Source organism: Tachyglossus aculeatus, chromosome 25 (genome assembly GCF_015852505.1).
Source record: "Tachyglossus aculeatus isolate mTacAcu1 chromosome 25, mTacAcu1.pri, whole genome shotgun sequence".
NCBI lineage: Eukaryota > Metazoa > Chordata > Mammalia > Monotremata > Tachyglossidae > Tachyglossus > Tachyglossus aculeatus.
In genome coordinates, this window is record NC_052090.1 from 8931895 (window position 1) to 8947447 (window position 15553).

The window sequence follows — 15553 nt, forward strand, 5'->3', positions numbered from 1 at the left end:
TTTAATCAGGCACTCTTGCAAGCCACGTAATGTTGTAGTCAATTTCCTACTGTATTGTGGCATTGTGATTTCCCCGTTGTATCACTGCAGCTCATTGTAGGCAGGGAGTATGTCTGTTATTTCTGTTGTATTTTGCTCTCCCAAGAACTTAGTACAGTGCTCTGAACATAGGAAGTGCTCAATAAATACCATTGATTGATCGATATGAATGCAGCCTTAAAAAAGTGCTTTCTGCTAAGTACTAGAGATGCAGGTTTAAGTCTCGACTTGGTGTCCGTAATCACTCTGACCACCATCAAAAAAGCCAGATAAGATACAATAATATGCAAGCATGAGAAATAAGTACAGGAATGTAGTACAGTTATTGAGTTGAAAAGAACACTGTGGGCCGTGAATTGTTGGTCATCATCTCTTTTTCTAGTTTTAAAAGGGAAGAGCGAGAACTTTAGCTGTGAGTACTGAATATTTCTACAATTAACAATGAATACTAATTATATTGTGTGCTCACAAGCACATAGTGCAGTGCTCCGCTGAAAAAAAAAACACTCAATAAATACCACTGATTGATTGAAAAAGGAACTTCGTTGTCTGGCAACATATGTCTCCAAGAATCAATCAATCAATCATATTTATTGAGCGCTTACTGTGTGCAGAGCACTGTACTAAGCGCTTGGAAAGTACAAGATGGCAACATATAGAGACAGTCCCTACCCAACAGTGGGCTCACAGTATAAAAAGTGGGCTCACAGTCTAAAAAACTACGTTATTTATAAAACACTCATTTGTTAATTCATTGATTAACTGTTTATTCTTTAGAGCTCTTTTCACCTGCCTTTCACATTTGCTTATTTGTAAGTTTGTCTTCTTGGCGTTCCCATTTTTTGGTAATCTTTATAAGGGGAGGGTCCGTGCACATGGTAAGCCATCAATATTGTTTGCAGTGGCCATGATGATGAGATGAAGATGATGACCCTGACATTGAGAATGATGGCTGGTAGACATCAATTCCTCTCAATAAATCAATCAATAGTATTTCTTGGGCATTTTCTGGGTGCAAAGCACTGAACTAAGCACTTGGGAGATAATAATAGAGTTGGCAGGCATGATCCATTTCCTCCATGAAATCATTCCTACTGTATCAGCATCCTTTCTCATTTCCCAACCTCCTGTCTCTCCTCACTTCAGTCTATAATTCACTCTGCTGCCCGGATTATCTTCCTAGAGAAATGCTCTGGGCATGTCACATCCCTCCTCAAGAATCTCTAATGGTTGCCTATGAACCTTCGAATCAAGCAAAAATCCTCACTATTGGCTTCAAAGCTCTCCATCACCTCGCCCCCTCCTACTTCACCTCCCTTCTCTCCTTCTTCAGCCCAGCCCACACACTTCACTCCTCTACCACTAACCTCCTCACTGTGCCTCGTTCTCTCCTGTCCCGCCGTCAACCCCTGAACTAATCCTACATCTGGCCTGGAATGCCCTCCCTCTTCACATCCCCCAAACTAGCACACTTCCCCCCTTCAAAGCCCTACTGAAAGCTCACCTCCTCCAGGGGGCCTTCCCAGACTAAGCCCCCCTATTCCTCTGCTCCTCCTTCTCTCCCCATCACCCCTATTCCCTCCCTCTGCTCTACCCCATCCCTGCCCCACAGCACTTGTGTTTATATGTACATATTCATTATTATATTTATTTTATTAATGATGTGTATACATATCTGTAATTCTATCTATTTACATTGATGTTATTGATGCCTGTCACTTGCTTTGTCTTGTTATCTGTCTCCCCCCTTCTAAACTGTGAGCCTGTTGGGTAGGATTGTCTCTGTTGCCGAATTGTACTTTCCAAGCACTTAGTACAGTGCTCTGCACACAGTATGCACTCAATAATTGCGACTGAATGAATGAATGAATTCAGCTACTAGGCATGGTCAGATGAATAGCAAGCTCTCAAAATAAATGAAATTCGGAACAAAGTGAATCTGCCATGAAAAATGAAAGATGAGCCATAAAATCCTACCTCTGTTTAAGGAAAACAATTACTGCAGGGAGGTAGTCAGAATCGTGTGTGTGGATACAGCTGGATAAGACCGTCATTTCTAACATTTCACATAACTAAAATCTGCCCTTTCCTCTCCATTCAAGCTGCTACCACGTTAACTCAAGCACTTAGTCTATCCTGCCTTGACTACTGTATCAGCCTCCTTGCTGACCTCCCTGTCTCCTATATCTCTGCATTCCAGTCCACACTTCACCCTACTGCCCGGCTCACTTTTCTGCAAGAATATGCAGTCCCGTTTCCCCACTCCTCAAGAACCTCCACTTGTTGTTCATTTGGCTCCATATTGAATGACAATTTCTTACTATAGGCTTTAAAGCACTTAGTTGCCCCCTCCTATCTGCCCTTGCTACTCTCCTACTACAACCTGGCCCGCACACTTTTCTTCCCTAATGCCAACTTACTCACTGTACCTTGTCTAAATTGGATCAATCAATTGAGTTTATTGAATGCTTACTACATGCAGAGCACTGTTCTTAGTGCCTGGGAGAGTACATTACAGCAGAATTAGTGGACCTGGTGTGAAGGTGACTGTCGAGAGGTAAAGCTTCAATGTGCAGGATCAACCTGAATTCTGTTCTTAGACAACCATAAAAAGTGCTCGTATTTGAACAAAGAAAGCAGAAGGCAGGCTCCTTGGGAGAGGTGAATGAACGGCAGATGCTAATCAATGCCACACGGGCCAGATTCTCCTTCTGCAGTTGTCGAGCAGATAGGCATAACCTTGGCTTGTCTTTAGGAGGAAAACCTCCGAGTGACATGATTGGATTTAGATTAGCCAATCTCTTTGACAGCATAAAGCTGTGTTTTCTAACATTTCATGAGCTTTTCAGAAAGGAAGGTGGATGTGTGCCCATGCCAATGAGGGCAGACCTTTCAGTCTTTCACCGTTCTCAGAGTCTAGCTCGAACTGTTGCAGCGTCCTGGCAAACCAACCCCTTACAATTGTTGTGGAAACTCATTCTTCATTCTAAGCACCGATATTTATTGGACTCCGAGGAAGATCCAGGCTAGGAAGTAACAGCTAGAAACTATAATGCAGAATCATCAAGACACTTTAAATCGTTGCAAAAAGAATAGTCCAATTCATCCCAGTAGAGTTTCTCTTTCCCCTGGTCTCACCCATCGTACACTTCACCGCCACCTCTCATGCAGAGGGTGTTTGAGAATGTGAAGGTTATAAATGCAGTTAACTCTCCGATTTCAAAAGGGGTTTCTAAAAATGCAAGCATTAAAGAAAATGTGTTCATATATACATCATTTCTTTTAACACTACATTGGTGGGCTGAAGCAGAAATCAGACCATTCTCTAAACTTGCTGTTAGGTTTTGTCCAAAGCAGGCAGTGAAATCACTTATGCTATTTGGAGCTGGATTGAAAATGGGTGGAGATATGGAAACGCTGTTTCTTGAAGACACAGACAGATCGGTTGAGTTTTTATTGTGCCTTTCATACATAGGAGCCCTGTAAGTGTTAGATTTCCCACATATTATTACTACCAGCAGTAATCCCATAAGAAAATAGAGAAAGCACACCCCAGAATTTCAAGGGGGACTGATTCCCAAAACATTTATGAAATATACTGCAGCAAAATCATTCTTCCACGCTGTCGTTTTGGGGACTTTACCAGTAATTTTTATAACCTATTTCCCAAAGTCATAATCCAGGTCAGCCATCCCTTCATTTTTGGACAAAGAAAGCGGAAGGCTGACTATTTGGGAGAGGTGAATGAGTGGCAGGTACTCGAAAGTGCCACTCAGGTCAGATTCTCCCGATTCAAAAGAAAGTTACATCCTCTGTCCTGGATCTCCCATGTTCATGTAAGAAATAGGATTAGCTCCGAGAATCTCAGCGGTCCTAGGATATTGATGTATGATGACACCCCCTATTAATTATCACTGTTGTATTCTGCTTCTGTTATTACCACTTGGTCTTTGCAAGATCTGATTTACGATAATTTATTCCCCATAAGAATTAGGTCATTTTATCCTCTAATCTCACATAATAGTAAATATATGAGAGAAAACAGCACCGGGAAGCAAGGGACCTTGGGTACCTTTGGCAAACTTAAGACCCCTTGGAATATCAATGAAAGGTAGGTTCCTGAGGGGAGAGGAAATAATAGAGAATCACAGATAATTGAATGCTTTCTTTTCAGTTATTACATCGACTGGAACTATGGTTATTTGAAACCAGATTAATTTAGGGGCAATGCAGACTCAAAGGCTAAATTATGCCTAAAGCGGGGGCTTAAAAAGAAATGGTTAAGCTCTCTGCTAAAATATTAGCAGTATTATTGTCACATCGTACCAAAGCCAACATTTTAGATGCTACACCTGCATTGTAAATGAATATTAAATCACTCCAGTTCTCTTTTGACTATAAACAGGCAGCTAATGAATTACCAAGCAGTAGATCACCTCCCAGACTTCCTAGTCTCCTTGGTATCAATGCATGGCTTATTTAGTTTGTTTTATTGGGATCATTTGAGCCTAATGGTTCCTCTTTCCCATATATCACGTTTTGTTTTGCTGGGTTGAAGCCTCATCAGATATGATTGTGGAAGGCCAGTATACCATCAAAACCCCCAAACTGTCAATTCTCCTTTAGCTTTCCACTAACAAAACCATGCTTTCAAATAAATGAAGATGTGGAGATTAGATCTCTAAATCTTCAATAACAGGGAAATTATGCAGCAGCAACAACAGACTCCCTTGCGAGTCAGAGGACCTGTGTTCTAATCCTGGATCTGCTGCTTGCCTACTGGGTGACCTTGGGCAAGTCAGTAGCTTCTCTGTTCCTCAATTCCCTCATCTGCAGTATGGGGATTGGATATACATGTTCCCCCTTCTACTTTGACTCTGTGTCCTATGTGGGACCTGATTATCTTGTATTTACCTCAGCACTTAGTCGTATTTACTGAGCACTTACAGTGTGCAGAAAACCACTGGAGGTTATTGAGGAGTGGGGCAACCTGGCCTGAACATGTTTGTGGAAAAATGATCCAGGCTGCAGAGTGAAGTATGGACTGGAGTGGCAAGAGGCAGGAGGTTGGGAGTTCAGCAAGGAGGCTGATTCAGTAATCAAGGCAGGATAGGATCAGTGATTCGATTAACATGGTAACACTTCGGAAGGTAAGGGAAGGGTGGATTTTAACGATATTCTGAAGGTGGAACCAACAGGATTTAGTGATGGATTGAATTTGTGTGTTGGTGCTTGGCACATGGTAAGCACTTATTAATACCACACATATTATTATTACTGAGATATTGACTCCCATGGGGGACAGATACTGTGTCCCAATTGGTGTGTAGACAGTACTTTTCATATAGTAAACTCACTGTGGGCAGGGGGTGTGTCTACCAACTCTGTTACATTATACTCTCCCAAACACTCAGGACAGTGATTGGTTGATAGCTCTTAACAGGCAATATAGCTGTTGGTGTGACTGTTAAATTCACCCTTACCACCTGGACCAGAACCCAGCACTTCCTCATCTGCCTGTGACTTTGCTCTCAGCTTAGATTCCACTGCTTCTCCCCCTGCCTTTCCCTCTACTGTGCAGCTACACTTATTGATTGTCTGTACCAGGCTCTAAAGAAGCAGTCCAGAGAAATGGAGGGGCATGCAAGGTGGAAGGAAGGGAGAGAGCGTGTATAAACCTCAGAGTGATTGCTTGGTAATAGGAGCTCACGGGAGGCAGGGAATGTGTCTATCAACTCTGTTGTGTTGTACTTTCCCAAGTTATGTACAAAACACCTGGGAGAGTACAACACAAAAATACATTCCCTACCAGCTTCTCTCCACTCTATGTTTCATGCTGGGGTCTGGATCATCATGGGCTTAGTGGAAAGAGCCAGGGCTTTGGAGTCAGAAGACATGGGTTCTAACCCTGGCTCTGCCACTGGCCTGCTATATGACCTTGGACAAGTCACTTACAGTCTCTAGACCTCAGTTTCCTCATCTGTAAAAGGGAAATGAAATATCGGGTCTCATCCTACTGACTGTAAGCCCTGTATGGGCCGGGACTTGTCCCCCCCATCTAGACTGTGAGCCCGTTGTTGGGTAGGGACCGTCTCTATATGTTGCCCACTTGTACTTCCCAAGTGCTTAGTGCAGTGTTCTGCACACAGTAAGTGCTCAATAAATGCGACTGAATGAATGACTGTGCCTGACCTGATTGTCTTGTACCTAACTTAGCACTTAGTGCTTATTACCTTTCCATCCCTCAAAGCCCTACAATGGCTTTCCATGTTCTTCTCCTTCACACAAAAATGCTGCATGCGTGGCATTTTTTTATGGTATTTGTTAAGTGCTTATTATGTGCCAGGCACTGTACTAAGTGTTGGGATAGATACAAGTTAATCAGGTTGGACACAGTCCATGTCCCACATGGGGATCACAGTTTTAATCACCGTTTTACAGATGAAGTAACTGAAGCACAGGTAAGTCAAGTGACCTGGTCAAGGTCACACAGCAGACAAGTGGTGGAGCCAAGACCAGAACCCAGGTCCTTCCGATTCCAAGGCCCATCCCTGGTCCACTAGGCCATGATGCTTGGCTTCAAGATTCTTCACTAACTGTCCTCATCCTAAATACCTGTTCTCTTCACGTGCTACTCCCCAGCTCACTCACGACATTCCTCTTTCTTTAGTCTCCTGACTGAATCTTGTTTTCCTCTCTCCCACCTCTGCCCCAGCAGATTTTTCTTCCTCCCTCTTTTTCAAAACTCACTGGTGATTTCTGGGCACTCCCAAGAGGAAATTATGTGGGCCTGTCAGTCACAGGGTTTGGATTTTAATCCTGGCTCTGACACTTGTCTGCTAGGTCTTAGGCAGGTCACTTAACTTCTTTGTGCTTCTGTTTCCTTATCTGTAAAATGGGGATGAAATATCTGACTTCTCTCCATCTTGGACTGTAAGCCCCATGAGGGACAGGGAATGTGTCAGAACTGAATTTCCTGAATCTAACCCAGTGCTTAGTACAGTGCTTGGCACATAGTAGGCACTTAACAAATGCCACAGTTATCACTGCGGGAGATGAGTAGGTGTCCAGCTCCACTGGTGTAGTATTGTTACAATCCTGTGAATGTTTAGAAAAATGAATAATTTGTACATCCTTCCTAACACATATTCCAAAGGATCAAAGGCTCTGAAATTTATAAACAGTCTGAGCAAAATCCTCACCTGACCTACCCTGCTCTGAGGTAATTTAAACAAAAGAACATGAGGGACATAGACAAAGACTTGAAGGCAGGCACAGTCATTAGTTTCAGATCAAAAGAGCCCTAAGCATTTAGTGACTCAAACACACCTGATGTCTGACACGTGGACATCTTATTTCTATTGTTTATTTTCAATGTGGTCCTGAACGGAATGAAATCCCATTTCCACAGCAACAGAGAAATATACACAGAGAGCCCACAGAAATGGGTAACAAACCTCAACCGAATTACAAACAATTCGGTAGGAGAAACAAAAGAAAAATACCCTTAACTGGGCAAGTAATTGTCTATTTCGGTCTGCTCTGAGCAACCTGAAAATTCAGGGGCAGAAGTGCAGCTTAAAAATGAAAAAAAAACTCATAGTCTTCGCTCCACCAAATCATTGATTTTTTTTATACCTCAACTGAACTCCAAGGCAGTCCAAATAGAATAGATCATTAGTACTGAAACCATGCATTTCTAAACGTGATGAAAAATGAAATCGGTAGAGAATGAATTCAATGCTTAACCCTAGCAATAATTGAGAAAGAAAAAAAGAAATGGAACCTCTACACGATCAGCTAGGTTTCCTTTTACTCTGGTCACCTCGCCCCTCCTTCTCTCTCTCTTTGACTCTTCCTCTGCCTCCCACCCTCTAACTAGGGATGTCCTCAAGGTTTTGTTCTGGATCCTCTTCTCCCTTCGTATTCACTATGCTCTTGGATCTCTATCCCTTGGGCCCTTGGTACTCATCCCACATTCAGCTCCACATCCCTTGTGTCCCTATCGGAAATCTATATTAAATCAATCAATCGTATTTATTGAGCGCTTACTGTGTGCAGTGCCTGTCTCCCCCTTTAGATCATACTTCGTTGTAGTTAGGGACTGTGTCTACCAACCCCACTGTAATGTACTCTCCCAAGTGCTTAGCTCAGCATCCTGCACACAGTAAATGTTCAATAAATACCACTGATTTATTGAGTCACTCCCTTGGAAAACTCATTGGGAAAGCAGCATGGCTCAGTGGAAGGAACTCGGGCTTTGGAGTCAGAGGTCATCGGTTCAAATCCCGGCTCCGCCACTTGTCAGCTGTGTGACTTTGGGCTCTTCACTTCTCTGGACCTCAGTTACCTCATCTGTAAAGTGGGAATTAAGACTGTGAGCCCCACGTGGGACAACCTGATCACCTTGTAACCTCCCCAGTGCTTAGAACAGTGCTTTGTCCATAGTAAGCGCTTAATAAATGCCATCATTATTATTATTATTTGCTCCCACCATAATATTTCCCATGTCACAAGCCCCCAAACTTGGCCTTATCTCTCATTCCCTCTCTCTCTTTTTAGCCTCATATTCAGTTGGTGGCTTAATTCTGTTTTTGGTTCATCCACATTTCCAGGATCCACCCCTTCTTCTCCATCCAATCATTGGCATTTATAGAGTGCTTATGATGTGCAGTGCACTAAGCGCGTGGGACAGTACAATATGAGAGAATCAGGAGATATGTTCCCTGTCATAACGAGCTTATCACCATGCTGTTTCAGGACTTGAAATATTCCAGTTTGTCTCTTGTATAGAACACCTCAATGATCTCTCTTTTGACTTAAAATCACATCTCCGCCAGGAGCCCTACCCCTCATTTTCCCTGCTCCCTCTTTCTTCTGTGCCACCCTTGCTCTTGGATTTGTACCCTTTATTCACTCCACCTTTAGTCCTACAAGCCCTTCTGTACATATCCCTTTATGTATTTCATCACCTGTCTCTTCCTCTAGACCGTAAGCTCCTTTTGGGCAGGAGCCAGGGCTACCAACTCTGTTGTACTTTCTCAAGCGCTTAGTGAAGTGTTCTGCACACTGTAAGTGCTCACTAAGTACCATTGATTGACTGTTTTTGAGCTTTCCTGTTTCCAATCCATACCTCTCTCTGCTGCCCGCCTCACTTTTCTAACTGCCCTTCAGTATTGATGTCCTCACCCCTCCACAACCTCCATGGGTTGACCAATTTTTTCTGTATCAACTGGAAAAACTTGAACACTGACTTGAGCGGACTCAGTCAATTCTCTCCCTCTTCTCCAGGTACAGCTCTGGCTAACACTTATCTTTCAAGCTAATTTACCATGCCTCTTTCTCACCTCTCGTTCTCTGTGTCTAAATCTTGCTCACATCCCACCATATTCCTGGATCTTGCTCCCCTTTCATAGACAACATAACACAGTTCTGCCCATCTTCAAAACTCTGGTGATATCACATGTTAACCCTCTCTGAGTAATGTCTTATCTCCACACCTTATTTACATTCCCTTGACAGTCACCTCAGCCCATTGGTACCACTTAAGCATTTAGGAGTTCACATCTCATGAGCATTTTTGTTCACATGTTATATTCTCTAAAATTGTTTAAATTCTCCATCCTCTACTAGATTGTAAGATCCTTGAGAGCAGGGATCATGAGTTATTTTTTGTTGTACTCTGTCAAGGGCTGAGTATAGTACTCAGCACTCAGTAAATGGTAACGATTGATTGAATTGATATCATGTACCAAAAAGTATATGTATTTTACCCTTCTTCAAATAAAAGAAATGCATGATATAGCCATCATAGTAAACCCTAGTTGGAAAACATGCATTCTAAGACAACGATGAGAGGGCAATAGATTTTACCTGCTGTATGACCTTGGGAAAGTTACTGAACTTCTTTGTGCCTCAGTTCCCTCATCTGCAGAATGGGGATTCAGTATCAGTTCTCCCTCCTACTTACTCTGTGAGTCCCATGTGGAACCTGATTATCCTGCATCTACCCCAGCAATTAGTACAGTTCTTGGTGCACAGTAAGCACTTAATAAATACTACTGTTATTAGTATCATTATTAATATTATTTTTCAGAAAATAAAGGTCCATGTTTTCATAATACCCATAGAATACATTTCCCTGTAGCATATTTCCCCACCATAGTATCTTACATTTCCACATATTTTAGTTGAGGGCTTAAATGGAACTGTTTGATTTTTCCAAACTTTTTTAATGAAATGCAGTTTCTGGTGCAAGAGATATTAAAAAGGTCTGCTATTTACCTTTGTTCACAGTTCAGTAATACCTAAGAAAGAACATGGCTACAATTGAAAGCAACTAAACCTGTGCGGATCAGTTTAGCACAGTTTTATAAATTTAATTTGATCACACAATGTTAATAATGATGACAATGCCAAGCACTGTTCTAAGCACTGGGGTAGATACAAGGTAATCAGATTGTCCCACGTGGGGCTCAGTCTTAATCCCCAATTTACAGATGAGGTAACTGAGGTACAGAGAAGTTAAGTGACTTGCCCAAAGTCACACACCTGATATGTGGCAGAGCCGAGATTAGAACCCACAACCTCTGACTCCTAAGCCTGTGCTCCTTCCACTAAGCTACGCTGCTTCTCAAAATCTACACATCAAAATATGCACCCAGATGTGGTCCAAGTTTGTTTTGAAACAAAACAAGGAACAGGCATTTTGGTATAGCTTGTCACATGGTGTTAGCTAGACTGCTTGTCACCGTTTTCCTTTTCTTTAATGATCAGTGTTGGAAACTATACAAAATATTTAAAATTAAAATATTATGCAACGTAACTATGGTGCCTGGGCCTATGAGTCGGATGTCCTGGGTTCCAATTCCAGCTGTGCCACTTGCCTGCTGGGTGACCTTTGGCAAGTCACATAACTTCTCTGTACCTCGGTTTCCTCATCTGTAAAATTGGAATTAAGTACTTTTCTTACTTAAACTGTGAGTTTGATGTGAGACAGATGGAGGCCGAATGTGACCTAATTACCTTGTATCTACCCCAGCACGTAGTAAAGCGCTTGGTATATAGTAGGCGCTTTAAAAATATTATTATAATTATCATTACCATTTAACTCTTATAGCTATGCTCTCTTAACTCTATCAAATCTTTCCAGAACTGTAAAGGTTCATTTCCAATAAAGGTATAAAATCAATTCAATTACATCTATTTTGAAATCATTTCCATCCAAGAAATTTGGAAACGGCAGCAATGATTTGGGGTTCACTTTCTATTTATTAGCTTTATAATGATCTATATCAACCGATATCTTGCTTTCCCTTTTAGGCTACATAATGTGAGCCCATGAGGGGCAGGGACAGTGCTTAATTCTCACCTCTGTATTTTTGCATAGCACTTAGTACATTGCTCTGCGCGCAGTAAGAGCTTTAAAAATACTGTTAAAATATATTGATCCCATGACCATAAAATCAGTCTTGAGTTCTTAATACATTCTTCAAGGACTTTTGCGTATAACAGCCCATGATTTCCACCTTTCATTCATTCATTCACTCAGTCATATTTATTGAATGCTTACTGTGTGCAGAGGCACTGTACTAAGTGCTTGGAAAGTCCAGTTCAGCAACAATTAAGGTTAGGAGCAGTAGTAGTATTTATTTAATGCAAATAAGCACTGTACTAAGCATTTGGAAAGGATACCCAGGTGGAATTTGGACAGAGACCCTGGCCCCATATTTGACAAATAACATGTTAATTCTTCAATCAGTCAATCAATGGTATTTATTGAGGACTTACCATGTGCAGAGCACTGTACTAAGTGCTTGGGGGAATACAATACAACAGATGACACATCACCTGCCCATAACGAGTTTATCGTGTTGAGGTGCTATGGAAACCCTATGCTAACAGAATAGAAAAGGTTGCTTCTTAAATGAGACTGTAATAGATTCTTATTGGATAATAAGGCCATCAATCAATAGCATTTATTGAGCACTGTAGGAAGTCCTAGAGAGAATATGAAGGAGGAGCTCATGGCATCCTGGGGGAGATGAGCTTTTGTGATTTTAGGAAGGCTTTAAAACTGGAGAGACTTATGGTCTGGAAGAAAAAAAGGCTTCCAGAGGAGAGGAGAGGGTGAAACTGAGGAGCTAGTAGTATTAGAAGGAGTAAGGATCAGTGAAAAGATTAACTTTGAGATATATAATATGGGCTAAGAAGTAGTGCATGAAGAGAGAAGCAGCATAAAAAAGGATAGAGAGCTGGGTACAAGCTTTAAAAACAATAGTGAGGAGTTGCTGTTGATGTGGAAAGAAATGTGTTGCCATCAGAGAGTTTTGAGGAGGGGAAAGCCCTACTAATTCACATCTCCTCCAAGAGGCCTTCTCTGAATACATCATTTCCCCACATTATTCATGCTCCCTTTTCCATCTCCTATGCATTTGTCTCTACCCATTTAATAATAATAATAATAATAATTGTAATATTTGTTAAGCATTTACTATGCACCAAGCACTGTTCTAAGCACTGGGGTAGATACAAGGTAATCAGGTTCATGGGGCTCACAGTCTTAATTCCCATCTTACAGATGAGGCATCTGAGGGACAGCAATGTTAAGTGGCTTGCCCAAGGTCACACAGCAGACAAGTGGCGGAGCCAGGATTAGAACCCACGTCCTCTGACTCCCAAGCCTGTGCTCTTTCCACTAAGCCATGCTGCTTCTATAGCACTTTGCTGCTCAGACTGTAAGCTGCTTGTGGGCAGGGAATGTGTCTTCTGACTCTGTTATATTGTACTCTCCCAAGTAATAATAATAGCATTTATTAATCGCTTACTATGTGCAAAGCAAGTGCAAGTAGTGCTACTATGTGCAAGTAGTTAGTACAGTGCTCTCCACACAGTAAGTGCTCAATAAATATGATTGGTTGCTTGACCCCACCCCCAGCATTTATGAACACAGCCTTACACTCCCCTCTTTCCCTCATCTGTCTTCCCCCTCTAGACTGAAAGAGCCTCGTGGGCAGGGATTGTGTTTACCTACCCTACCATGTTGTGCTCTAAGTGCTTAGTAGTGTTCTACACACAGTAAGCACTCAGTAAATACCACCAATTTGTCAATATTTTGAGTTGGAGAAATGTTTAGTGCTGTTAGAAGATGATCAGAACCATAACAGTGTAGAATAGATTGAAAAAGGGAGGACTAGGAGCAAAACGATTTTGAGCCCGCTAACCCCTGTTGACTCTGGAGGCTACTAAATGGTCATTTAGTTCACGTTTGGAGACTACAATTGATAAATTGTGACATCTGTTTTCTGCTGGTAATTAGTTGTGAACTCAGTCCATGCAGGGGACAATTGTACAAGACAGAAGAGTATAAGTTATTTTTAAAATGTGAAATGGAACAGAGGATAGTAGAAAAGAAAAAAAAATAGCTGGTGGAAAAATAAAATGTGAAGAGGGGTGGTAGAAATGATTGAAAATGAAAATGAAGTTGAGAAATAATGAAATAAAACAAAAACATGTAAAATGAGGAACTGTATTATCTATAGAGATTCACTTAAAATAATATCCCAAAGCCAAAGTGAAGGCTTGTATGGTTGCAGTTTTATTTATAGCTTCATTACAAAGCTGGGCAGATTTATTCTTTCATAGTAAATTTAAGCAATGCAGCAAACTTCTGCTTTAAAATAGTTTGCATCCATACATTTCAAGGTGAGTTATCTTATTATGTAAGAAGAGCCTTGTGTGTGAAATAACTGAAGAAGTTTAATGTATAAAAGGTTAATGAAATTTAAGAAATGGAAAAACAAATAATCACAGGAGCTAATGAGGTGTATAACTTGAGGTAAAGAACATATTAGGGAGTGAATTTCAGATAGCTAAAGTATAACTTTTGTAAGAATATACTCTACATATGTTTAAATGCTATTAATGTATGACATATTAAGCATACAAATTATGATCAAGGATAAAAAAGCAGATTCATATCTAATGAAGCTTATCATTGAAAATTTCAGTAATTCTAGGAAAATCCTTTGACCATTTTTTGATCCACAATATATTCCAAGCTTTTCTGGAGATACAAGGAGAGTTAAAAGAGACCAAAAATACTGTCTGAATAATTTTTAACTTTCGGAATCCAACTTAAACTTTTGATCTGTAAGGAGTTTCATAATGCTGCAAAACCTTTTTTCATTCCATTCCCATGAAGCTCTCTGCTTTCCTGTTTCAACTTTGTGTCAACTTTAAAAGTCAAAATGTTATCAGCCTGGCAATTTTCTGAGTAGTTCTCGTTGAATTTGAATGTAGTGCACCTTGAGTCAAAATGTACCAAATTCCTGGCAAGACATTCAGTCAGCGGCCCAAAGGTTGGATATGCAGTTCTTCAGCCCGTGGCAGCCCCTCTCGTGAAGCTCTGTGGTCATGCTGCTTGACCATCTTTCCTTCCCCCCATCAACAGATCAAACTCTTGCTCTCTCCTGAATGGAGGGGGCTGAAACCCCCACTGGAAAGTTAGGAGGTTGCGTAGGTTGTCACTCTAGACTGCAAGCTCCCTGTGGACAGGAAAACATCTACTTTGTGCACTGAACAGAGTTAGCGCCCAATAAATACCATTCAAAATAGCCATTTGGACTCTGACTCTGCGAGGACTGACCCCTCCCATCAGTATTGTACTGCTGCTTTGTCATTGTTGACAAATTCTTTTCATAATTGTAACCCACCATTTCTCCCTGCCTCTGTCCTCTCCCCGCTCCTTTTAGATTGTACACTCCCTGGGGTCCAGGACTTCCCAAGTGCTTAGTACAGTGCTCTGCACACAGTAAACGCTCAATAAATACGATTGATTGATTGAATCACTATCCTCTACTTTCTCTAGGGCTTGGTATATTCAATCAATCAGTCAATGGAGTTTATTGAGCAATCGCTACGTCCAGAACAGTGTAGTAAGCCTTTGGGAGAGTGCAATGTAACAGAATTAGTGCTAATGTTCCCTGCCCATAATGAGCTTGCAGTCTAGAGGGTAAGCGTCACAAACAACTACTAAGAATATCCGATCTTTTCACTAGTTTTAGATAGTACATTGCAGGGTAGGAAGCAATTCCTTCGTTAGGAGCTCATGAAGTGGAGCCAAGTAATAACAATTGGGATTTTGGCTAAGCACTTGCAGCATTCAAAGCACTGGGGTCAATACGAGTAGATCGGACACAATCCCTGTCCCACAGTCGAAGTGGGAGAACAGTCAATTTAATCTGAGGAAACTGAGGCACAGAAATGTCAAGTGACTTTACCAAGGTCTCGCAGCAAGCAAGTGGCAGAGCCGGGATCAGAATCTCAGTCTCCTGACTGCCAGACTCGTGCTCCCTCCTTTAGGCCATGTTTCTCTGAGGCCACGCAACTATCTTTCAAGAGGAAGAAAGACATGACAGACCCTGTCACAGCATGGACATCCTGGAAGGAAATCCAGAGAAGGGCATTTGGCTGGCAATTAGAGACCAGGAGGAGTGGTGCACGGGGACAGAGC